The 12,192-nt window shown below is 42.8% G+C and overlaps 1 non-coding gene across 1 annotated transcript; it reads right to left on the minus strand.

The window, feature by feature from the left end:
- Positions 1-749: 749 nt before the first annotated feature.
- LOC132537092 (U1 spliceosomal RNA) lies at positions 750-915 on the minus strand. The gene has a single exon (XR_009548582.1). It is a non-coding gene; the product is annotated as a U1 spliceosomal RNA (small nuclear RNA).
- Between the last annotated feature and the right edge of the window lie 11,277 nt (positions 916-12,192).

Genomic DNA, 12,192 nt, shown 5'->3' on the forward strand with positions numbered 1-12,192 from the left:
CTGTCCTCAACTGAGGGGAAACAAGGAAAGACAAACAAAGAGAAAATGTTTACCCATTTCATCCTCAAGGATTATTCCTTTCCAAAGGAGTTCAGAGCACAAACCAGGTTTCACCATGACAGGGGCAAATGTGATGGTGCCGGTTTTTGGTAAAAGAAGGACATCTATTGTATTTCTTTTTTTTTTTTTTTTACCACCCCTTCTCCCAGCCACTACAGGCCCCGCCCACCAATGACCCATCTATTGTATTTCTATAGCTGCAGGAGACAGGCATCCAGGAAGCAAAAGCTCAAATCTTTTTGGTCTTGGGACTGGGGCAGTTTCATAGGGTCAGGAAGAACAACCAGGGGAACTGTCTCATCTGGGAGAACTAGCTCTTCCTTATTGGGGAACTTTTTGTTTGGAAGGAGCCTCCAGCTGTGAGATAACTAAATTCTTTCCCCCCACCCTCTCAAGCTTTACTTTTTGGATAGAGACAGCTAGAAAGCAACAGGGAAGAAAGCAGAAAGGTTAAGCACATATGCTACAGTGCACAGGGGCCTGAGCTCCTGGTCCCCAGCTGCAGGACAGAAGCACTGCTCTGTTTAAACACACATACACACACACACACACACACACACACACACACACACACACACACACACACACACACACAGTGTCTGACATTCCCAGTGAGAATTCAAACATTGACCCAAAGTAGCGTTCTTTATTTTATTTTTAATTTTTTTTGTTTTATTATTTTTTTTAACAGGGGGAGAGGACGCACACAGTCCCCCACTAACACAAATTATGCAGTTGAGTTTCCCACATTTGGGGAAATCGCAGGGGTCAACAAATCCCAAGTGCAATGGACAAATCTCAACCTGGGAAAACCACCTGCTGGATCATGGTTTTTTTCCACTGCCAGGTAAGTATCCAAAGTAGCATTCTTACTGAAGAGTTTAAGGGAATGACAATCAAATTTTACTGAACATTGCAAATCTATCATACATTAAAAAAAAAAAAAGGCTTGGACCTGAAGCAGTAGATAAGCTTAAGATTTTTTTTCCCCCACAGCACTACTCAGCTCTGGCTTATGGTGATGCTGTAGATTGAACCTGGGACCTTGGAGCCTCAGCATGAAAGTTTCTTTGCTCCCTTGGTACTCAGGTAAGATTTGGAGTGGTAGTCTCTTTCTCTCTCTGTTCTGAAAAAGTGGGCCTGGCGTGATAACGACAAATGTGCAATTATCCAATGGCGAGAATGGGGACATGGAACTCTGGTGGTGGGAATGGTGTTATCTCATAATTTAGTAAATCAATATTAAGTCACTAATAAAAATATTATTAATAAATATATACATTGCAAAAACAAACATAGGAAGAAACAAACACAGTCAAATATAGAATTAAAGATCCCATGAGGTGCAGCCCAGGAGGTGGCACAGTGGATAGGGTCAACACCCAGAAGTGTGAGGCCCCCAGTTCAATCCCGGCCTCTCCTGTGTGCCCCGGCCAGCAGGGCGGTGAGCAGGGGCTAGCAACCCAATGAGACCTGAAATGATAGGGACAAGAGACGCGAAGAACGAGAGCAAGTCAAGTTTCTGATCAAGCTCTAAATTTTATTGAGAATACAGGCATTATAAGGCTTTGGGGAAGGAGAGGGAATGCTGGAGGAGGGGAAGGGGGAGCAAAGAGGAATGTTCCTTGCAACAAATGGCAGGAACCAAACTGTGTGTTGACTCACTTGATTACTGATAAATGGTTTACCTAAGGGGAAATGGCCTGCCCAGGGGGGAATTAACATTTGTCTTGAGGGGTTCCGTTGTCTCAAAGCTTATCATCTATAAAGCAGAGAAATGGCTCCTGGCACCTGTGCATCACTGGCTGCACTCTGGTTCTCTCTCTTTCTCCCTCCCTGTCTCTCTTACTAAACAAATGAGTTGTCACATGTGAGGGGAAGCCTCTCGCAGGGCTCTGTTCTGGCTCCTACGCTATTTAATATTTACATCAATGACCTCCCAGAAACTTCTTCAAGGAAGTTCATCTACGCCGATGACATCTGCTGTGCAACTCAGGCATCCAAGTTCGACATTCTCGAGGAAACACTCATGAAAGACATGTCTCTGATATCTGATTACTGTAAAAAATGGCGACTAATCCCTAGCACTGCAAAAACGGTATCATCTGTTTTCCATCTACACCATGCCTCGGCCTTGCGTGAGCTTAATGTGCAACTTGACGATATGAGAATCCGGCATGAAGCCCAGCCAGTCTATCTTGGCGTTACTCTCGATCGCACTCTGTCATTTCACGAACATCTCATAAAAACTGCAGCAAAGGTGGGCGCGAGGAATAACATCATTGCAAGACTGGCCAGCTCCTCATGGGGCGCGAGCGCTTCCACACTACGATCATCATCTCTGGCATTATGCTATTCCACTGCAGAATACTGTGCCCCAGTATGGTTCCGTAGCCCCCATGTCCACTTGGTCGATTCCAAATTATATTCCTCCATGAGGATCATTTCTGGAACCATCCGTTCCACCCCAGTTCCATGGCTGCCAGTTCTTAGCAACATCGCCCCGCCAGATATTCGTCGGGATGCGGCATCATCTAAGTTCATTTCCCACGTCTACGCTCGACCGGACCTGCCAATATACGCGGATATCTTCGCCCACCCTGTCCAACGCTAGACGTCTCGTCATCCAATCTCGTCCCCTACGCGTACACTGAACTTCTCTGTTCCAGACTCTTGGAAACAGAGTTGGCAGTCAGCTGAGGTAAAGAACAAACACCTCATCACAGACCCCTGCAAGCGTCAACCCAGCTTTGACCTAGCACGTTATGACTGGGCCCTCCTCAATCGCTATCGAACAGGCCATGGCCGGTGCGCCGCTATGTTCCATTGCTGGGGAGCCAGAGACGACCCGAACTGCCCCTGCGGCTCCAGACAGACTATGACCCACATAGTCAACGACTGCCACCTCTCCAGATTCAAAGGAGGTCTCGAAACTTTACATCAGGCTCAACCTGACACTGTTGACTGGCTACGGAAGAAGGGCAAACGCTAGAAGAAGAAGAAGGGGAAGGAATCCAGGACTCTTTTCCTCCATCCTCCCACAGCCTTCTGGTGGGTCTGGGCTTGGCCATTGCAGCTTTTCCACTGGCCTCGCTGGGACTAGGATGACAAACGGCCCCCCCCACCCCCTCCCCCGCCCAGATGGCCCAGGGTGTGTGTATGTGTGGGGGATGGGGTGGGGGGGAGCTTCAGAAAGTAGTGTCTGTGGAGAAGACAGGAGAAGGGTGATACCTGAGATGGTGTCACTGGATGCTCCCGGGGTGCTGCTGGATGTGGGCTGTGGGGTGGGTGAGTATTGGGGCCCCTAGTAGGGCTGGGGGACCACTGAGAGACAGCTGGGGAGGGTGGTGGCCAGGACCACAGGGGCCCCCACAAATGAGAGGAAGGCTCCCCCTCACAACAAATTATCATCTGAAAGGGGGAAGGGAAGAGAGGAGGGGAACGGGCAGGAAACTTGGGAGGTGGTGCAGAGGATAAGGTGTTGGACTCTCAAGTGTGAAGTCCTGAGTTTAATATCTGGCATCAAATGTGCCATAGAGATTCTCTGAGTCTCTCCTTGGGAGCCTCAGGCATGAGAATTTATTTACATAACCATTATGCTACCTCACCTGCCCTCCCTAAACTCTTAAAACCACCTAGAACTCTTAAAGATAATTTTTTTTACATTTTTTCCTTTATTGGAGGATTAATGTTTTACATTTGACAGTGAATACAATAGTTTGTACATGCATAACATCTCTCATTTTTCCACATAACAATACTACCCCCACTAGTCATCCTTTTCCAGGAGATTTTTTTTTAAAGAGATGAACTTTGCTTTATTTATTTATTTACTTTTAAAAAATATATTTAAAATTTTTTTTAAATATTTATTTTCTCTTTTTGTTGCCTTTTTTATTATTATTGTTGTAGTTATTGATGTTGTCGTTGTTGGATAGGACAGAGAGAAATGGAAATGGACAGAAGGGAAGACAGAGAGGGGGAGAGAAAGACAGACACCTGCAGACCTGCTTCACCACCTGTGAAGCGACTCCCTTGCAGGTGGGGAGCCGGGGCCTCGAACTGGGATTCTGCGCCGGTCCTTGCGCTTTGCGCCATGTGCGCCTAACCTGCTGCGCTACCGACCGACCCTTTAAAATTTTTTGTTATTTTCCTTTTTGTTGCCCTTGTTGTTTACCATTGTTGTGGTTATTGATGTCGTTGTTGTTGGATAGGACAGAGAGGAAAGGAGAGAGGAGGGGAAGACAGAGGGGGAGAGAAAGACACCTGCAGACCTACTTCACTGCTTGTGAAGTGACTCCCCTGCAGGTGGGGAGCTGGGGGCTCGAACCGGGATCCTTATGCCGGTCCTTGTGCTTAAGCCACTATACTACTGCCCGACTCCCTTTTTTTTTGTTTTGTTTTTGTTTTTGATAAAAGACAGGCAGAGATCGAAGGAAGGACACCACAGCACTGACGCTTTGTCCAGTGTGCTGGGGGCTGGACTGCAACTGGGTCCTGCCGGTGTAGTTATTATTATTTTTTATTGATGTTGTCATTGTGAGATAAGACAGAGAGAAATGGAGAGGGGAGGGGAAGACAGAGAGGAAGAGAGAAAGATGGACACCTGCAGACCTGCTTCACCACTTGTGAAGTGACTCCCCTGCAGGTAGGGAGCGGGGGGCTTGAACCGGGATCCTTACACCGGTCCTTGTACTTTGTGCCACCTGCTCTTAACTCGCTGCGTTACCACCCAACTCCTAAGAGTCCATTGTCTTACCCACCGCACCACCTCTCAGATGTTGCCAGAACTTTTGGTCCTTTGAATGCTCCTCTGCTAAGTGTCCCCAGTCTCCTGCAAAGCCATCGTTGTCTGCAGCAGCAGCAGCAGAGACCATCAGCTCTCTGAGTCCTGTTTATCCCTGGAGCTGAGCTCTGGAGTAGGTGGGCTTTTGGTAAAACTTGGGAGTAACTACACAAATACCAACTAGTAGAACTTGGAGCAGAAAAATTTCTTTTTTCTTTTTCTTTTTCTTTGGTTTATATTGCAAACAGGGTTATCACTGGGTTCTGTGCTTGAACAATGAATCCACTGCTCCCAGCATCCATTTTTGTCTTTTGTTGTTCTTTTTTGTTATAGAGGCAGAGGAATTGAGAGGGCAGGGGGGACTAGACAGAGGTAGATAGATAGACAGATAAACCTGCAGATCTGCTTCACCACCTGTGAAGCTTCCCAAGACCTCAGATAAGCAACTTAAGACTCATTGTTTGAACAGTATTAGCAATCTAGAAGCCATAATCCACACTCCATCCCCCAAAGATACATGACATGCTGCATCCCCGGAGGAGCGGCTTATTCTATTCCAAAGGGACAAGGAACTCCCTCTATGCACACCAAAGCTCAGCCAGTGGGAAAATGTCACAAAGCAATGACCTGTGTCACCACACATCCAGCTGCCATCACATCCAGGGAGTAGTGGGGCACAGCGTCCCACGGAAACTCTGAATAAACTTGCGTCCGTCTCTGGGGTGGGCACGGCCGTGCCACCAAGAGAATGTGCTTCCCATGGTGAATTTTTATCCTGTTCCTAATAAACTTATTATTATTAAAAAAAAAAAAGACACACATGTTACAATACACAAAGACCCAGGTTGAAGACCTTGGTTCCCCCCCCACACACACACACCTGCAGAGGCAAAGTTTCATGAGTGGTGGAAGCAGTGCTGCAGGTCTCTGTTCTCTCTAACCTCCTCTCTGCCCCTCCCATCTCGATTTCTGTCTCTATACAATAAGTAAATAAGATATATTAAAAACATAAGGAAATAGTTGCATTTTGTCAGGCCTCAAATCCTCTCCCACAATCTGACTGTGCTTCTTGGCAGCAGCAGCAGCAGCAGCTAGAGCAGGCTCCTCAGCACACTTGCTCAGGAGAGAACAGGGTGGGGGGTGGTGCAGGTGGAGGGGTTGGAGGGTGGGAACTACAGGAGCAGGATGGAGGAGTGTGGGTTCTATTTGCTATCTTCCATCTGTCGTGAGGAAATAGTTATCTCACAGCTGGAGTCTCTTCCCAAACAAGAAATCCCATAACAAAGAAGAATGGATCCTCCCAGCTGAGACTTCTTCTTCTTCTTTTTTTTTTTTAATAATTTATTTCTTTATTGGGGAATTAATGCTTTACATTCAACAGTAAATATAATAGTTTGTACATGCATAACATTCCCCAGTTTCCCATTTAACAATACAACCCCCACTATGTCATTCATCATCTTTCATGGACCTGTATTCTCCCCACCCACCCACCCACCCACCCCAGAGTCTTTTACTTTGGTGCAATACTCCAGTTCCTTTTCAGGTTCGACTTGTGTTTTCTTTTCTAATCTTGTTTTTCAACTTCGGCCTGAGAGTGAGATCATCCCATATTCATCCTTCTGTTTCTGACTTATTTCACTCAACATGATTTTTTCTTTTCTTTTTTTTTTTTTTTTTATAACATACTATTTTGTGCCTTATACATATCAATCTAGGAGAGATTGGTAGAGTTCAGGAATTTGTATTTATTTATTTATTTTTATTTTTTTATTTAATTTTTTTTTTATTTAAGAAAGGATTAATTAACAAAACCATAGGGTAGGAGGGGTACAACTCCACACAATTCCCACCACCCAATCTCCATATCCCACCCCTCCCCCGATAGCTTTCCCATTCTCTATCCCTCTGGGAGCATGGACCCAGGGTCATTGTGGGTTGCAGAAGGTAGAAGGTCTGGCTTCTGTAATTGCTTCCTCGCTGAACATGGGCGTTGACTGGTCGGTCCATACTCCCAGTCTGCCTCTCTCTTTCCCTAGTAGGGTGGGTCTCTGGGGAAGCTGAGCTCCAGGACATATTGGTGGGGTCTTCAATCCAGGGAAGTCTGGCCGGCATCCTGATGACACCTGGAACCTGGTGACTGAAAAGAGAGTTAACATACAAAGCCAAACAAATTGTTGAGCAATCATGGACCCAAAGCTTGGAAAAGTGGAGAGGAAGTATTAGGGAGGTACTCACTGGAAACTCTAGTGTACTTCTGCTTTCTTACTTTGGTGCCATACTCCAAACTCAGTCAATTTCTGTTTTGCGTTTCTACTTCTTTTTTTTTTTTTTTTTTTTTTTACATGCATAACATTCCCCAGATTCCCATTTAACAATACAACCCCCACTATTTCATTCATCATTTTTCATGCACCTGTATTCTCCCCACCCACCCACCCACCCACCCCAGAGTCTTTTACTTTGGTGTAATACTCCAATTCCATTTCAGGTTCGACTTGTGTTTTCTTTTCTAATCTTGTTTTTCAACTTCGGCCTGAGAGTGAGATCATCCCGTATTCATCCTTCTGTTTCTGACTTATTTCACTCAACATGATTTTTTTCAAGGTCCATCCAAGATCGGCTGAAAACGGTGAAGTCACCATTTTTTACAGCTGAGTAGTATTCCATTGTGTATATAGACCACAACTTGCTCAGCCACTCATCTGTTGTTAGACACCTGGGTTGCTTCCAGGTTTGGGCTATTACAAATTGTGCTGCCAAGAACATATGTGTACACAGATCTTTTTGGATGGATGTGTTGGGTTCCTTAGGATATATCCCCAGGAGGGGAATTGCAGGGTCATAGGGTAGGTCCATTTCTAGCCTTCTGAGAGTTCTCCAGACTGTTCTCCACAGAGGTTGGACCAATTGACATTCCCACCAGCAGTGCAGGAGGGTTCCTTTGACCCTACACCCTCTCCAGCATTTGCTGCTGTTACCTTTTCTGATGTGTGACATTCTCACAGGGGTGAAGTGATATCTCATTGTTGTCTTGATTTGCATTTCTCTGACAATCAGAGACTTGGAGCATTTTTTCATGTGTTTCTCGGCCTTTTGGATCTCTTCTGTGGTGAATATTCTGTCCAAGTCCTCCCCCCATTTTTGGATGGGGTTATTTGTTGTCTTGTTGTTGAGTCTGGCAAGCTCTTTATATATGTTGGTTATTAAACTCTTATCTGATGTATGGCATGTAAAGATCTTCTCCCATTCTCTGAGGGGTCTCTTGATTTGGGTAGTGGTTTCTTTTGCTGTGAAGAAGCTTTTTAATTTGATGTAGTCCTATAGGTTTATACTTGCTTTAGTGTTCCTTGTAATTGGATTCTTTTCATTGAAAATGTCTTTAAAATTTATGCGGAAAAAAGTTCTTCCAATATTTTCCTCTACGTATCTGATAGTTTCTGGTCTAACATCCAAGTCCTTGATCCACTTGGAATTTACTTTTGTATTTGGTCAAATACAGTGATTCAGTTTCATTCTTCTGCATGTTTCAACCCATTGTTTCCAACACCATTTGTTGAAGAGACTCTGCTTCCCCCATATAATAGTCTGGGCCCCTTTGTCAAAGATTAGATGTCCATAGGTGTGGGGCCTCATTTCTGGGCTCTCAATTCTATTCCACTGGTCAGTGTGTCTGTTCATGTTCCAGTACCAAGCAGTTTTGATGACAATGGCCCTATAATACAGTTTGAGATATGGGAGTGTGATGCCTCCGGTTCTGTTCTTTTTTCTCAAGATTGTTTTGGCAATTCTAGGTCTTTTCTGGTTCCAGATAAACATTTGTAGCATTTTTTCTATTCTCCTAAAAAATGTGCTTGGGATCTTGATGGGGATAGCATTAAATTTGTAGATGACTCTGGGTAATATATTCATTTTGATGATGTTAATTCTTCCAACCCATGAACATGGAATATCTTTCCACTTCTTTGTGTCTTTTTCAATTTCTTTGAGTAGTGACTCATAATTTTCAGTATACAAGTCTTTCACTTCTTTGGTTAGGTTTATTCCTAGATATTTTATTGTTTTTGTTGCTATAGAAAAAGGAACTGATTTCTGGATTTCAATTTCTTCTAACTTAGTGTTTGCATAGAGGAATGCCACTGACTTTTGAATGTTAATTTTATAGCCTGACACATTACTGTATTGCCTGATGATTTCCAAAAGCTTCTTGCTGGATTCCTTAGGTTTTTCCATGTATACTATCATGTCATCTGCAAATAAGGAGAGTTTGACTTCTTCTCTTCCAATCTGTATTCCTTTAATTCCTTGCTCCTGCCTAATTGCTATGGCAAGAACTTCCAACACTATGTTGAATAGTAATGGTGATAGTGGGCAGCCCTGTCTAGTACCTGATCTGAGGGGAAATGCTTCCGGTTTTTCACCATTGAGTATGATGTTGGCTGTAGGTTTGCTATATATAGACTCCACTATCTTCAGGAATTTTCCATCTATTCCTATTTTTTGTAGTGTTTTGATCATAAAGGGATGTTGTATTTTGTCAAAGGCTTTCTCTGCATCTATTGATATGACCATGTGGTTTTTGGTCTTGCCTTTGTTGATGTGGTGGGTCACATTGACTGACTGATTTACGTATATTAAACCAACCTTGCATGCCTGGGATAAACCCCACTTGGTCATGATGAACAATCTTTTTGATATACTGCTGTATCCGGTTGGCTAGAATTTTGTTCAATATTTTCGCATCTATGTTCATCAGAGATATTGGTCTGTAGTTTTCTTTTTTGGTTGTGTCCCTGTCTGCTTTTGGTATCAGGATGATGTTGGCTTCATAGAAGCTGGCAGGGAGTATTCCAGTGTCTTCAATCTTCTGGAAGACTTTTAAAAGTAGAGGTATTAGTTCTTCTTTGAAAGTTTTGTAGAATTCATTTGTAAAACCATCTGGTCCAGGACTTTTATTTTTGGGAAGATTTTTGATAACTGTTTCAATTTCATTAGCTGTGATGGGCCTGTTCATGTTATCCACTTCCTCTTGACTTAGTTTTGGAAGTTGGTAGGTATCTAGGAAATCATTCATTTCTTCCAGGTTCTCTAGCTTGGTGGCATATAGTTGTTCATAGAAGCCTCGCATGATATGTTGAATTTCTGCAGTGTCTGTTGTGATTTCTCCTCTTTCATTTACTATCCGATTTATTTGGGTCTTCTCCCTTTTTTGTTTTGTGAGTCTGGCTAAAGGTTTGTCGATTTTGTTTACTCTTTCGAAGAACCAACATTTACTTTCATTGATCTTTTGTATGGTTTTCCTATTCTCAATGTTATTTATTTCTGCCCTAACTTTAGTAATTTCTGTCCTTCTGGTTGCTTTAGGATTCCTTTGTTGTTCTTCTTCTAGGTCTTTAAGATGTGCAATCAGGCTGTTTATTTGTGCCTTTTCTTGTTTCCTAATGTGTGCTTGTATAGCTATGAACTTCCCTCTTAGGACTGCTTTAGCTGTGTCCCAAATATTTTGATAGCTTGTGTCTTCATTTTCATTGAACTCTCGAAACATTTTGATTTCTTCCTTGATTTCCTCTTTGACCCAGAAGTTGTTAAGAAGTGTACTGTTGAGCTTCCACATTTTGTGACTGTTACTAATCTTTTGTTGATTGTTAAGTGTTAGTTTCATTCCACTGTGGTCTGAGAAGATGCTTGGGATGATTTCAGTGCTCTTGAACTGGCTGATGCTGTCTTTGTGGCCTAACATATGGTCTATCCTTGAGAATGATCCATGTGGATTTGAGTAAAATGTGTATTCCAGTTTCTTGGGATGAATGACTCTGAAAATGTCCAATAGTTCTAGTTTATCTATCTCTTCACTTAGCTCCCTTATGTATTTACTGATTTTCTTCCTGGATGATCTGTCAAGTTGAGATAGTGGGGTTTTGAAGTCCCCTACTATGATTGTGTTACTGTTAATATATTGCTGTAGCTCTTTCAGTAGAAGTTTGATGTATTTAGATGGCTTCTCATTGGGTGCATAGATATTAATAATTGTTAAGTCCTCTTGATTGACTGATCCTCTGAGCATTAAGTAGTGTCCATTCCTATCTTTTTTAATCTTATCTATTTTCAAGTCTATCATGTCAGATATGAGAATAGCTGTTCCTGCCCTTTTTTGTGGGCCATTGGCTTGAATGATAGTTTTCCATCCTTTCACTTTAAGTCTGTGTTTGTCTTGTTGCATTAGGTGAGTTTCCTGTAGACAACATATTGTTGGGTTGTGTTTTCTGATCCATCTTCCTACTCTGTGTCTTTTAATAGGTGAATTCAGGCCATTGACATTTATTGATATCAAAGATTGAAGATATTTTAACGCCATTCTTGTAGAGTTTTAGAGTGTTTTGATATATGTCCTATTTGTGGTGGTCTGGTTGTTTATAGGAGACCTTTCAGAACTTCTTTCAGGGCAGGCTTGGTGATGGTTGCTTCCTTCAACTGTTGCTTGTCTGAGAAGGTTTTGATGCTTCCATCTAGTCTGAATGACAATCTAGCAGGATATAGTATTCTTGGCTGAAAGCCTTTTTCATTGAGCACTCGATAGATATCTTGCCATTCTCTTCTGGCCTGTAGTGTTTGTATGGAGAAGTCTGCTGCTAATCTTATGGGTTTTTCTTTGTAGGTGACTCTTTGTTTTTCTCTTGCAGCCTTGAGGATCCTTTCTTTATCCTTATTCCTTTCCAATCTAAGTATGACATGTCTTGGTGTCTTTAGGTCTGGGTTATTTCTGTTTGGGACCCTCTGGGCTTCTTGAATCTTTATGTCTTTGGTGTTGTCTAGACTAGAGAAATTTTCAGCTATTATGGCCTGGAGAACGCTTTCTTCCTCCCCTTCTCTTTCTTCCTCTGGTAAGCCAATAATGCGTATATTGTTTCTTTTGAAGTCATCCCATAGGACTCTGTTGTTGTTTTCAGCATCTCTTAATCTCTTTTTGAGATCTCTTTCTTCTTTTTTAGTTGTCTCTAATTCATCCTCAATCTTGCTAATTCTGTCTTCAGCCTCATTGATTCTATTCTCTCTGCCCTCTACTGCTTTCTGGAGTTCATCTATTTTGTTGCCCTGCTCTGATACTGTTTTAGCTTGTTCAGCTAGTTGCCTTCTTAGCTCAGCGATTTCAGCTTTCAGCTCTCTAATAACCATGAGATAATTAGAATTTTCTTCCATATTCTCATTTGTTGTTCCTGCATTTCTGATTACAATTTTTTCAAATTCCTTACTCACTCCTGTTATTATTTCCTTAGCTAATGTTTGGATGTTGAACTCATTGTTTTGTGCTTCACCCTCTGGAGGACTTTTAGCTGGACTCTTGTCCT

Source organism: Erinaceus europaeus, chromosome 2, assembly GCF_950295315.1.
Source record: "Erinaceus europaeus chromosome 2, mEriEur2.1, whole genome shotgun sequence".
NCBI classification, from domain to species: Eukaryota; Metazoa; Chordata; class Mammalia; order Eulipotyphla; family Erinaceidae; genus Erinaceus; species Erinaceus europaeus.